Source organism: Entelurus aequoreus, linkage group LG11 (assembly GCF_033978785.1).
Source record: "Entelurus aequoreus isolate RoL-2023_Sb linkage group LG11, RoL_Eaeq_v1.1, whole genome shotgun sequence".
In the NCBI taxonomy this organism is placed as follows: domain Eukaryota; kingdom Metazoa; phylum Chordata; class Actinopteri; order Syngnathiformes; family Syngnathidae; genus Entelurus; species Entelurus aequoreus.
The window spans coordinates 68,921,470-68,933,669 of NC_084741.1; the positions used below are offsets into that span (position 1 = coordinate 68,921,470).

The 12,200-nt window shown below is 38.1% G+C and overlaps 1 protein-coding gene across 3 annotated transcripts in view; it reads left to right on the top strand.

The window, feature by feature from the left end:
* Window positions 1-4,934: 4,934 nt before the first annotated feature.
* Window positions 4,935-12,200, top strand: part of znf574 (zinc finger protein 574) — a 47,041-nt gene continuing 39,775 nt past the window's right edge. The window contains exons 1-2 of one of the 3 annotated variants that reach the window (XM_062063898.1): window positions 4,935-5,074; window positions 5,150-5,258. The gene's annotated coding sequence lies outside the window, so the exon portion shown is untranslated. The other 2 variants (XM_062063899.1, XM_062063896.1) reach the window with 2 other exon arrangements.

A 12,200-nucleotide genomic window follows, 5' to 3' on the forward strand; every position in this document is an offset into this window, starting at 1 on the left:
AATCACATTTATGTGCAAAAGTATTCACAGCCTTTGCCATGAAACTCAAAAGTAAGTTCAGGTGCATTCTGTTTCAACTGATTCAAAAATACTTTAATTTCTGCCGAATATGCAGTAACAAAGTATGAGGATAAGGCTGTGAATAATAATGTCACTTCTTGGTTTTGTATTTTTGATACATTTGCAAAAAGCTCTAAAAAAACGTTTTCACATTGTCATAATGGGGTACTGTGTGTAGAATTTTAGAGACAAAAATGAATGGATTCTATTTTGGAATAAGGCTAATATAACCCAGGGGTGTCAAACTCATTTTAGCTCAGGGGCCGCATTGAGGAAAATGCGTGCACACGCGGGCCGGACTATTAATATCATGGCATTAAAACTAAAAACTAAAGACAACTTCAGATTGTTTTCTTTGTCTTACTTTGGCCAAAATAGAACAAACACATTCTGAAAATATTACAATAAAAATATAGAAACAAATACCGGCAGCGGTGAAGTTTAGATCCATGAAGGAAAGAAGAAAGTGAATGAAGGTTTATAACTGAATACATTTACATATGCATAAATATTTTTCTTTTGTATTTTTATTTTTTTTATGAATTAAGTAATGTTTATGACAACCTTTTTCCAAAACACAATATAGAATGTGAGATATAACAGGATAATGCATACATTTATCATTTGTTTTCAAAACGCTTGCAAAAAAGTGGGACCCCAAAAATTTACTGTGGGACCCCATTTCTTTCATTCATCCTGAATTTATTTCACCCATCCATCCGTTCATTTTCAAGATAATCTTACTCATCTCACCATGTGAAAAGTTACTTACTTCACCGAGTATTATTTATTTATTTTGATTTTGATTACTTATGGAGTATATTGTGAATAAATTGAGAACAGGAAGTGAACAAAAGTTTTAGCAACTGTTATGTAAAAGAAAAGGGGTAGGATTAAGTAAGCTCTGCTTCTTCCTACTCCTTTTCGAACATGTTGAAAAGAGAAACTGGAAATTGTGATGTATCATGTTGTATGCATGCATGTTCCAAATAAACTCAAACTCAACTCAACTCAACTCAACTAATTTTTTTGACATGATGGGGCCCCTGGGACCCCATTTATAATTCCTAGCGCCAACACTGACGGAGTATTGGTGCGTGCAAAACAGCAGCAGGCGGCTGTGGCCTGCGGGCCGGTTCTAATACTAATCAAATATCATCCCAGGGTCCATAGATCATTTATTCGTGGGCCGGATCTGGCCCGCGGGCCTTGACTTTGAAGCAGGTTATAGCAGGGGTCACCAACGCGGTGCCCGCGGGCATCAGGTAGGCCGTAAGGACCAGATGAGTAGCCCGCTGGCCTGTTCTGAAAATAGCTCAAATAGCAGCACTTACCAGTGAGCTGCCTCTATTTTTTTAATTGTTTTTATTTACTAGCAAGCTGGTCTCGAGAGAGACAAAACTCAAATAGAATTTGAAAATCCAAGAAAATATTCTAAAGACTAGGTCTTCACTAACTGACAAAGAAACAGATAACAGATTTGGTGTCCAGTTCAAAGTGTGACATGATTTATTTAAAAATGTGAGAGTTGACTTTTGTATTTTACATTATTTGTACAAACATGGTGCAAAGTAATTCATGATTTGTTCAAAAATGTTAGTGGCTAGCTAGTTAAAATGGGATATTATGATTTCACAAGACTGTCTTAGAAGTGATCATTTGAAAATGTTCAATTTGAAAAATGTGCACTTAGAGAAAATATAAAAATAAAGTGTTGCATATTGATATTTATCTGTTTCTATATATATTTATTGTGAGAAATCATTAAGATGATCAGTGTTTCCACAAAGATAAATATCATTAATTATTAATAATAACATAGGTTAAAGGTAAATTGAGCAAATTGGCTATTTCTGGCAATTTATTTAAGTGTGTATCAAACTGGTAGCCCTTCGCATTAATCAGTACCCAAAAAGTAGCTCTTGGTTTCAAAAAGGTTGGTGACCCCTGGGTTATAACATAACAAAATATGGAAAAAGTGAAGCGCTGTGAATATTTTCCGGATGCACGATACATGATAAAGTTCACATGAATCGATAGGTATTAATAAAGTGATTCACATAATTTTCTGAATATGTGATATATGATATCTGTCTCATTTGTCCATAAGGTTCATGGTGTTCAATGTGCTTTATTGAATACGTTTTAAAAATATGACGGCATATGCATAATCGACATATATCGCACTTCATTCTCAAGCAGGTTTAGATGATCATCTGTGCAACATTGTCACAACTGTCTCAATGTAACACATGTTAGCACACTCCTGGGGCCGTACTTATCAAGCTTCTTAGAGTGCCATTTTACACTTAAGTCCTGAGAATTTGCGAAATTTAGTCCTACTCTCAAACTTAAGAATAAAAGCTTTTTATCAACGTTCTTAAGTCTAAGAATCACTCCTACTCTCCACGATATTTAAGAGACCTTCAGAGGTGTCTTAAGTGGTTAGGAGTTGCCAGCAGGGGATGGCACTGAGGCGAGAGAGACGTGCGCGAACATTCAGGGAGCGGAACGATGTCCTGGATTTGTTTGATGACGAGCACCTGATCAAACGGTATCGTTTAGACAGAGCGGGTATTATTTTTGTCACAGATTTAATACTTTTCGATTCCATGTTGATTTCTGCATGTGTCTGCAGTGGGCTAGTATATATAGAGCCACCCACACCAGTTTCAAATTAGTTGCCTAATTAATGAATTGGAAAGAAAATGTTATGACAGTAGCGTATGTGTGTGGCCGTGAGGTGAGTGACGTCAGTGAGTGTGTGGGCGATAGAAGAGAGGGAGCGGTAGCGTGAGTGCCGGCGGGGACTAGTTTGTTTTGTATTATTTTGTAGTTTATTGTCAAAATATACACTCCCATTGTCCACTTAAATATTTCCAAGATATTTCTTTATTCTTAGACAACGGATTCCCCTTTCGTGATTGGTCATTTCTATGGACACAGAAATGACGTCACCTAAAATTCCATTTACGGCACATAGTAATGTCGTAATTCAGCTCTGAGTGTGACACTTAAGATTCAGTCCTACACTTCGCTGAAAGTGTGAGTAAGACGCTTGATAACTAACTTTTAAGTGCAGCTTCCAGCGAAGAATTTATTTACTCTTAAGTCAACTCTTAGCAGACTTCTTAGGAGTAATTCTAAGAAGCTTGATAAGTACGGCCCCTGATCTTTAAACTTGTCTTTTAAAGTTCAGTTCAGTTTCAGTTTATTTTGGAACATGCATACGATACAATGTCATGCATCACACAATTCCAGTTGTTTCATTACAGCACGTCCGAAAAGGAGTAGGAAGAAGCAGAGCTTATTTAATCCTACCCCTTTTCATACCATAGCAATTTTATCCAATTTCCTTGTTCTCTGTAACAGAACAGTGAACAAATAAATAAAATACCATAGTAAGCATACAAATATTAAATACATTAATAATCTTTGTCTTAAGAAAAAAAAAGGGTTCAAGATGTTCATCATAATTCTTGTTGTGTGTACTTTGTGAACACTTGTAGTTTGAACAGTCTCTTAAACTGAATCATTTTGGTGCTTTGTTTGATTTCTTTGGTTAATCCATTTTGTAATTGAATTCCTCATACTGATATACTAAAGGTTTTAAGTGTCGTACGAGCATACACATGTTTTAAATGAGATTTTCCTCTAAGGTTATATTTTTCCTCTTTTGTTAAGACTTGTACATTCTTGGGTAACAGGTTATAGTTTGCTTTGTACATGAATTACCATGAATTGATTAACGTGGACCCCGACTTAAAAGTTTCAATCAATCAATGTCAATCAATGATGTTTGATTGATTGATTGAAACTTTTATTAGTAGATTGCACAGTTCAGTACCTATTCCGTACAATTGACCACTAAATGGTAACACCCGAGTAAGTTTTTCAACTTGTTTAAGTCGGGGTCCACGTTAATCAATTCATGGTACAAATATATACTATCAGCATAATACAGTCATCACACAAGTTAATCATCAGAGTATATAAATACATACAGAGTGAGAGTATAAACATTTGAGCTGTTTGCAAATGCACCAAATTGTTGAATTTAAATCATTGTGATTTAATAAATAAATGGTTTGTATGTTCTCCATATCCAACATTACATATTATTCTAATTGATCTTTTTTGTAACACCATTAGTGAATGAAGCGCACATTTGTAGTTGTTTCCCCATATTTCTGCACTATAACTCAGATGCCAAACTATTAATCGATTTAAACTATTATACAAACATGGGGTCTGGTTCAAATATAGAGATGAGGGTCTTTAATTTGACCTGCTGCTGTACTCTGTCTCAAAGTGTTAACATGTGCTCAATGTTTCCTTACCATTATTGCTATGTTGTCTATTACCATTGTTGGTATATTCATTATTCCTACATTGTTGATACAAATTATTGTTACAGTGTAATAATTATTGTTACCTGTGGTAATGCCACTATGATACAACATCTGTATTATAATCCTTGAACAAAGTAAGAGTGAAACTCATGTGAATAATCACTGAATGGAGAACTGGGGGTGGGATTAAATAAATGATCTTCTTCTCACTCCCTTTCAGGCAAAACTGGACAACCATGCATTACATACTAAACATTACCTTTTGCACTATATTAATTTATATTATTATGTGTTGTCAACTTTGTACTTTTTTATGTCATTGCCTAAAATAAATAAATGAAAAAAAAAAAATGATATGGTAACACTAGCGAGCAGTTGACAAGCAACCAGTTGTAAATTCTGCATCCATTTCCAAAAAGGTCGTAAAAGCACGTCCAGCGGTGAGTGACGTAATATTGTAGTTATTATTTAAATGAAGATAACGCCGCTAACGCCACTGACAGCACTTCCGCCCTTTTGAACTACAAACTTCAGTGTCGACGCACGCCATTGGCGGACGCCGCTGCCCCGTCAGCCAATCAGAGCCGCGCTTCTAGCCCCCGGCCCACAAGTCAACTTGTTATACCATTTTCTCCACGTCAAAGCGGAACGTCAAAACAGAGGTGAGCGTTTCTCAACATGTATTATTTCCAAGTCGGTGGGAAACGTCACTTTTTTAATGGCTGTGTGGTTGACAGAGTGTGCGAATTGGGAATTTGGACTGTGGGGGAGACAGCAAATCGTCACTTACAAAAACTATCGCCGCCATTATACCACCGAAGAAGGGGATCCCGCCCTCCGTCTTAAGTATGTTCTTCTTCTTCTCCTCCTTTAAGTATGTTCTTCTTCTCCTCCTCCGCGATGCAACAATGCAGGCAGGGAGGCGACAGTGGCCCAGGTGGTTAAAGGCTTCCATTTGCAAGCCGGTCGGAATGCCCCAACGCTAGATTATTGGTGAACAAGCGGACGTTTAGTAGCTATTTGGGCTAACCCACTAGCCCGCCGCCATGCTGTTAGCCACAGTGCATTTGCTGATACATACAGCCCGCTAAAGCCTTCACAACAGCTAACTAGCCAATACCAGCTAACTAGCAGCTAGCTGGATCGAACTCAGTCTGTATGAGCCCCTCGTTTATCATATCATAATTTTATATATATATATATATATATATATATATATATATATATATTGTTGACTTTTCGGCACGACGACAACGTAAAGATAGTCAAGTAATAGATATTCATGCTTTTTCGCAACGCCGCGCAGACGTCACGAAAAGAACACATCAAAGTAGAACCTTTTTTTTTTATCGTTATCGACCTTTTATTTTTGACCAGCTTTCCATTTTAAGTGTCGTCTTCAATATGACAGTACAACTGTCATACTAAATATAGAAGTTATATGGTAAAATTGTAAATGGGTTATACAGTATAACCCATTTACAATTTTAATTTCAAGTACTTGTGTAGCGCTTTTCTACCTTCAAGGGACTCAAAGCGCTTTGACACTATTTCCTCGGGGTGTAACGGTACACAACAATTTCGGTTCGGTACGTATCTCGGTTTAGAAGTCACGGTTCGGTTCATTTTCGGTACAGTAAGAAAACAACAAAATATACATTTTTTGGTTATTTATTTACCAAATTTGTAAACAATGACTTTATGATGATCCTTTTAACATTGGGAACACTATAATAATTCTACCCACGTTAATCAACATTAAACTGCCTCAAGTTGTTGCTCAGATTAAATAATAATAATAATAATAATAACTGGGATTTATATAGCGCTTTTCTAAGTACCCAAAGTCGCTTTACATGTTAAAAACCCATCATTCATTCACACCTGGTGGTGGTAAGCTACTTTCGTAGGCACAGCTGCCCTGGGGTAGACTGACAAACAATACAATGACAAACGTTTCTTCTACATATAAAAAGTGCAACATTAAACAGTTTCAAGTCAACTCATCATGCTTAATTTATTACAGCCTTTGGGAAGTCTGTAGTTGATTTTTATTATGTAAATGTTCTATTTTTATCAACATGTGATAGCAGGGACCCTGCCATTCCAAACTAGGCTGCTGCATTACTAATGATTAATGTAACTATAGCTGAAAACATGGTACAATAGCAATAGGAGAGACTATTCATCCCTGAACACCACAGAGTTCATGTAGGCTTAATGATGCACTTACATTTTTATATCAACTATCAGAGACAGAAACTCTTCATTTAACGTAATGTCCTTTTTTGCTGCTTCAACACAGAAAAAGGTAAAGTGAAATGACAGACAGGGCTTTGCTGTCCGTAACACACGCACACACACACCGCAAAATGAGCTAACGTTACGCTAAAAGCGAATTAACCTTCACCTCAAGCCAAGACTGTGAGCGAGCTGAGCTGCCTTTTATATTTCTAGAAGGTCAACGGGCTCATAGTGATGTTACTAGTAGTTGACTGGGAGGTGTTTTTTTATAATTTGGGGAGAGCCCGCAGCCTGATGCTTACCTGCTAAACGCTAAGCACTGCTGATTGGCTGTTACCGCTCTGAATACGCACTGCTGATTGGCTGTTACCGCTCTGAATACGCACTGCTGATTGGCTGTTACCGCTCTGTTTGTAACCAATCAGACGGTTGTGTGGGTGGGACAATGCTGGGTGCTGTGTAGAGTACTGACAGAAACAGAGGCAGAAGGAAGCAGAGACGGCTACTTAATATGTTTGTGTGGAAACTCGTTCGGTACACCACCGAACTGAAACCCCCGTACCGAAACGGTTCAATACAAATACACGTACCGTTACACCCCTACTATTTCCACATTCACCCATTCACAAACATTCACACACTGATGGCGGGAGTTGCCATGCAAGGCCCTAACCACGACTCATCAGAAGCAAGGATGAAGTGTCTTGCTCAAGGACACAACGGACGTGACGAGGTTGGTAGAAGGTAAAGATCGAACCAGGAACTCTCAGGTTGCTGGCACGGCCACTCTCCCAACCGCACCACGCCATTGCCCCATATAAACATAACTCCAAAACCAAACATGAAATATGTAAAAAAAAAATACCTGAAATAATGTATGTAAGTTTTACGGGAATCAGGTGTTTTTGTAAGGTTTGCAAATACAAAAAAATGTTTTTACTCCATATGACAGTGTTACTGTCACACTCAATATGACACTTATTTAAACATAAGTCCTAAACTATACATGCAAAATGGCTAATAATGCCTGAAATAATGTCTCTTTGTAAGTTTTAAAATAAACATAAGATTTTGTAAGGTTTGCAAATACAACATTTAGTTTTTTACTCAATATGACAGTAATGTTCTTAAACTCTTATGATAATGCGAAAAAAGCAATAAAAATGTCTTCAAACATATATTTAAAACCAAACATGCAAAATGTCTAATAATGACTGGATCGAACTCAGTCTATATGAGCCCCTCGTTTATCATATAATTTTGACGACTGTGTTTTGTTGACTTTTCGGCACGACAACATAAAGATGGTCAAGTAATAGATATTCATGCATTTTTGCAACGCCGTGCAGACGTCACGAAGAGAACTCATCAAAGTTTAACCTTTTTTTAAATCATTATCAACCTTTTATTTTTGACCAGCTTTCCATTTTAAGTTTCGTCTTCAATATGACAGTATAACTGTCATACTAAATATGGAAGTTACACTACCGTTCAAAAGTTTGGGGTCACCCAAACAATTTTGTGGAATAGCCTTCATTTTTAAGAACAAGAATAGACTGTCGAGTTTCAGATGAAAGTTCTCTTTTTTTGGCCATTTTGAGCGTTTAATTGACCCCACAAATGTGATGCTCCAGAAACTCAATCTGCTCAAAGGAAGGTCAGTTTTGTAGCTTCTGTAACGAGCTAAACTGTTTTCAGATGTGTGAACATGATTGCACAAGGGTTTTCTAATCATCAATTAGCCTTCTGAGCCAATGAGCAAACACATTGTACCATTAGAACACTGAGAGTGATAGTTGCTGGAAATGGGCCTCTATACACCTATGTAGATATTGCACCAAAAACCAGACATTTGCAGCTAGAATAGTCATTTACCACATTAGCAATGTATAGAGTGTATTTCTTTAAAGTTAAGACTAGTTTAAAGTTATCTTCATTGAAAAGTACAGTGCTTTTCCTTCAAAAATAAGGACATTTCAATATGACCCCAAACTTTTGAACGGTAGTGTATATGGTAAAATGGTAAATACTTGCATAGCGCTTTTCTACCTTCAAGGTACTCAAAGCGCTTTGACACTATTTCCACATTCACCCATTCACAAACTGATGGCGTGTGCTGCCATGCAAGGCCCTAACCACGACTCATCAGGAGCAAGGGTGAAGTGTCTTGCTCAAGGACACAGCGGACGTGACGAGGTTGGTAGAAGGTGGGGATTGAACCAGGAACCCTCAGGTTGCCGGGACGGCCACTCTCCCAACCGCGCCACGCCATTGCCAAACATATATTTAAAACCAAACATGCAAACTGTCTAATAATGACTGGATCAAACTCGGTCTGTATGAGCCCCTCGTTTATCATATCAATTTGATGACTGTTTTTTGTTACTTTTTTGGCACGACGACAACGTAAAGATGGTCAAGTAATAGATATTCATGCATTTTGTGAGCTTGAGCCTTTATGTGGGGGGAGGTAGTCACCCTTTATGAATCATTAATAGACAAACTACCATTCACAGCAATGGACAATTACTCCCCAATTTGTCAAATGTGCATGTTTCAAAGCCGGTTTGCACATTTAACAATATATTTCAGCTATTGCTTAGATTAAAAATGACGTCACGTCGGCTCGGTGAATATGCCTGTTGGTCAAGCCAGGGTTTATTCTCAATGGGTACTAGGCGCCATTTAGCCTTTCTCGAAGAAAAATGCCGTATGCTTGCGTTGTTTTCATGTACAAAGCGCTTAAGTCGCGAAAAGGATTAACGTTTCTTCAGAGTTCCTCGAGAGGTTTTTAAGAGTGGCGGAAGAGTGCAAGATTTTATGAAAAAAGATGACAAAAGTACTACGCACTCCAGTACAAGGGAGCAGAGCCAAAGAACGCAAGAAGTTGCAGTGACCATTTTGTTAAAGGGTTGTTTATGTACTGTATTTAGCATTTGTTTCCCATTTAAAGTACCAGTAGCGTGGAAAAACAAGTTGCCTCTAAATTGAAGCTATTATCATATATGTCTGATGTATGGCACTGAAAGACTTACGTTTTCAAGTAAATAGATATGATCAAAATAGTGTCAATCTCACAGAGATTCCTGAGCCATTTTGAGAGGTAATGAGGGAGCCAGTCGTGTCATCGTGTGACGTAGAGGTAGGAACCACAGATTCCTTCATCACCAACAATGTAAATCACGCAGACTTTGTGAGAGCCAACAATGATTACTTTGGGAAAAATGATGATCCAGAAACGTATATTGTTGATCCTGAATATAAGGAGGATGAGCTACAAATTTTAGAAGCTTTGTGCTAAACAAATCCAGCTTTAGTGAAACACTAAGCATCATGTAGCAGTATTGTTAAGTGCTAAACAAGAAATACAAACATAATAAATCGATAGCTTACTGTACTATATCTGCTTACAATGTGATGACGATTAATAGGATGTCCATATCTTCCCGTTTATATGAATAATTAATCATGATGCACACGAATATTTAACAAGGAAAAGTCTCCCTGCAGACACTGTCTTCGCTTGTGTGTGTTTGTCTTCGTCTCCTGGTATAAATTGAATGTCACAGATGAACAACTGCTAGATTTAGGGCTAAATTCTCCTGATATCCAGATGACAGGCATTATTTAAAATCTAGAATAACTTTGACGAGCGAGACGCGATGGTGCATGAGCAGCAGGACATCGCTCCCGGCTCACAGTAAACCAGCAGAGGGCTACTGAGCTGTGTGCTATCAATCTGGCGCCAAAACACTTTGTCTGCTTGAGCGCTTATAATAACAACATTACTAATACTTGGTAGTTATTCAGGTCACAATATGTTTATAGAGTATTGTTGGCGGGTTTTGGATGGTTATTTAGTGGGTTTTGCGGGCGGAATTGAGAGCCCCTATTGACTCCATTGTTAGCGGACCTTTTACGTATTTATTTACGACTTAGAATGCATAAGAAATAGAAAAACATATGTGTTCATGTCTTATATAAAGATAGTGAATAATAGACAGCACATCTCTCTCTAATGTTTGTGTATTTCCAGTATGACTGATCTGATACTATGGTCAGAGTGCAGAAGTGATACTTCAGTGACGTCAATCAACAGAAATGACCAAAGACGTTCGAAGCGGAATATTCCAAATGGCTGACTAAATTTGTGGCATTTTGTGATGTTTAAACGGTATTTTCACTTAAATTGCGGATTGTAAATACAATTAGATGTTAGTTAGTTAGCTGACAACAAGCTATCCATACACTTGGGTAAAACGGAATCCATCCTGTTTGGGTCCCACATCAACCGTAAGAAAGTCAATGACTTCACTATAAAAGTGGGTGACATTGTTATCACCAGGAAGGATGAGGTCACCTACGTAGGTTACATTCTAGAGGCCAATCTTTCCTGTGATAAAATGGCAACCAAGGTAATCAAAAAGGTCAACCAACGGACGAGATTTCTCTACAGAATCTCCTCTCTGGTCAACAAAAGCACCATGAAGATTCTGGCGGGAACTCTCGTTCAACCCTTTTTCGATTACGCATGCACCTCCTGGTACCCCAGCACCTCCAAAACCCTCAAATCTAGACTCCAAACATCCCAGAACAAGCTAGTCAGGTTACTTTTAGACCTCCACCCCAGATCACACCTCACTCCTACCCACTTCTCCAAAGTGGGCTGGCTCAGGGTGGAGGACAGAGTAAAACAACTTGCACTGAGCCTAGTCTATAAAATCCGCTACACCTCCCTGATACCGAAGTACATGTCAAACTACTTCCTTAACGTAAATGACCGCCATAACCACAACACCAGAGGGAGCTCCACTAACCACGTTAAACCCAGATTCCGATCTAACAAAGGTCTGAACTCATTCTCTTTCTATGCCACATCAATGTGGAATGCGCTCCCAACAGGTGTAAAAGAAAGGGCATCTCTATCCTCCTTCAAAACTGCACTAAAACAACACCTCCAAGCAACTTCAACCCTAAACTAACTTTCTCTGATGATGCAATTGTTGATGACTGAAGTGTTGATACCAACCAATCCTAATCATAAATTGAAAATGTTGCAGACCGAAAGGTTTTAGGCTGAAGTTGAACACTTATTGCGCCTAACCCTATAAACAATGTCAAATACAAGATGAGCTTCCTAAAAATATATAATTTCCTTTGCACAACATATTGCCACATCAATGTGGAATGCGCTCCCAACAGGTATAAAAGAAAGGGCATCTCTATCCTCCTTCAAAACCGCAATAAAAGTTCACCTCCAGGCAGCTACAACCCTAAACTAACACCCTCCCCGGATTGCTAATAATCAAATGTAAACAATCAAATGCAGATACTTTTTCTTATGCCTTCTGATCTCTCTCTCTCTCTCTCTCTCTCTCTGTCTCTCTCTCTCTCTCTCTCTCTCTCTATGTCCACTACTTGATGTCCATATCCCCCCCCCCTCCACACCCCTGATTGTAAATAATGTAAATAATTCAATGGGATTATCTTGTGTGAAGACTGTATTATGATGATAGTATATATGATAGTATATATCTGTATTAT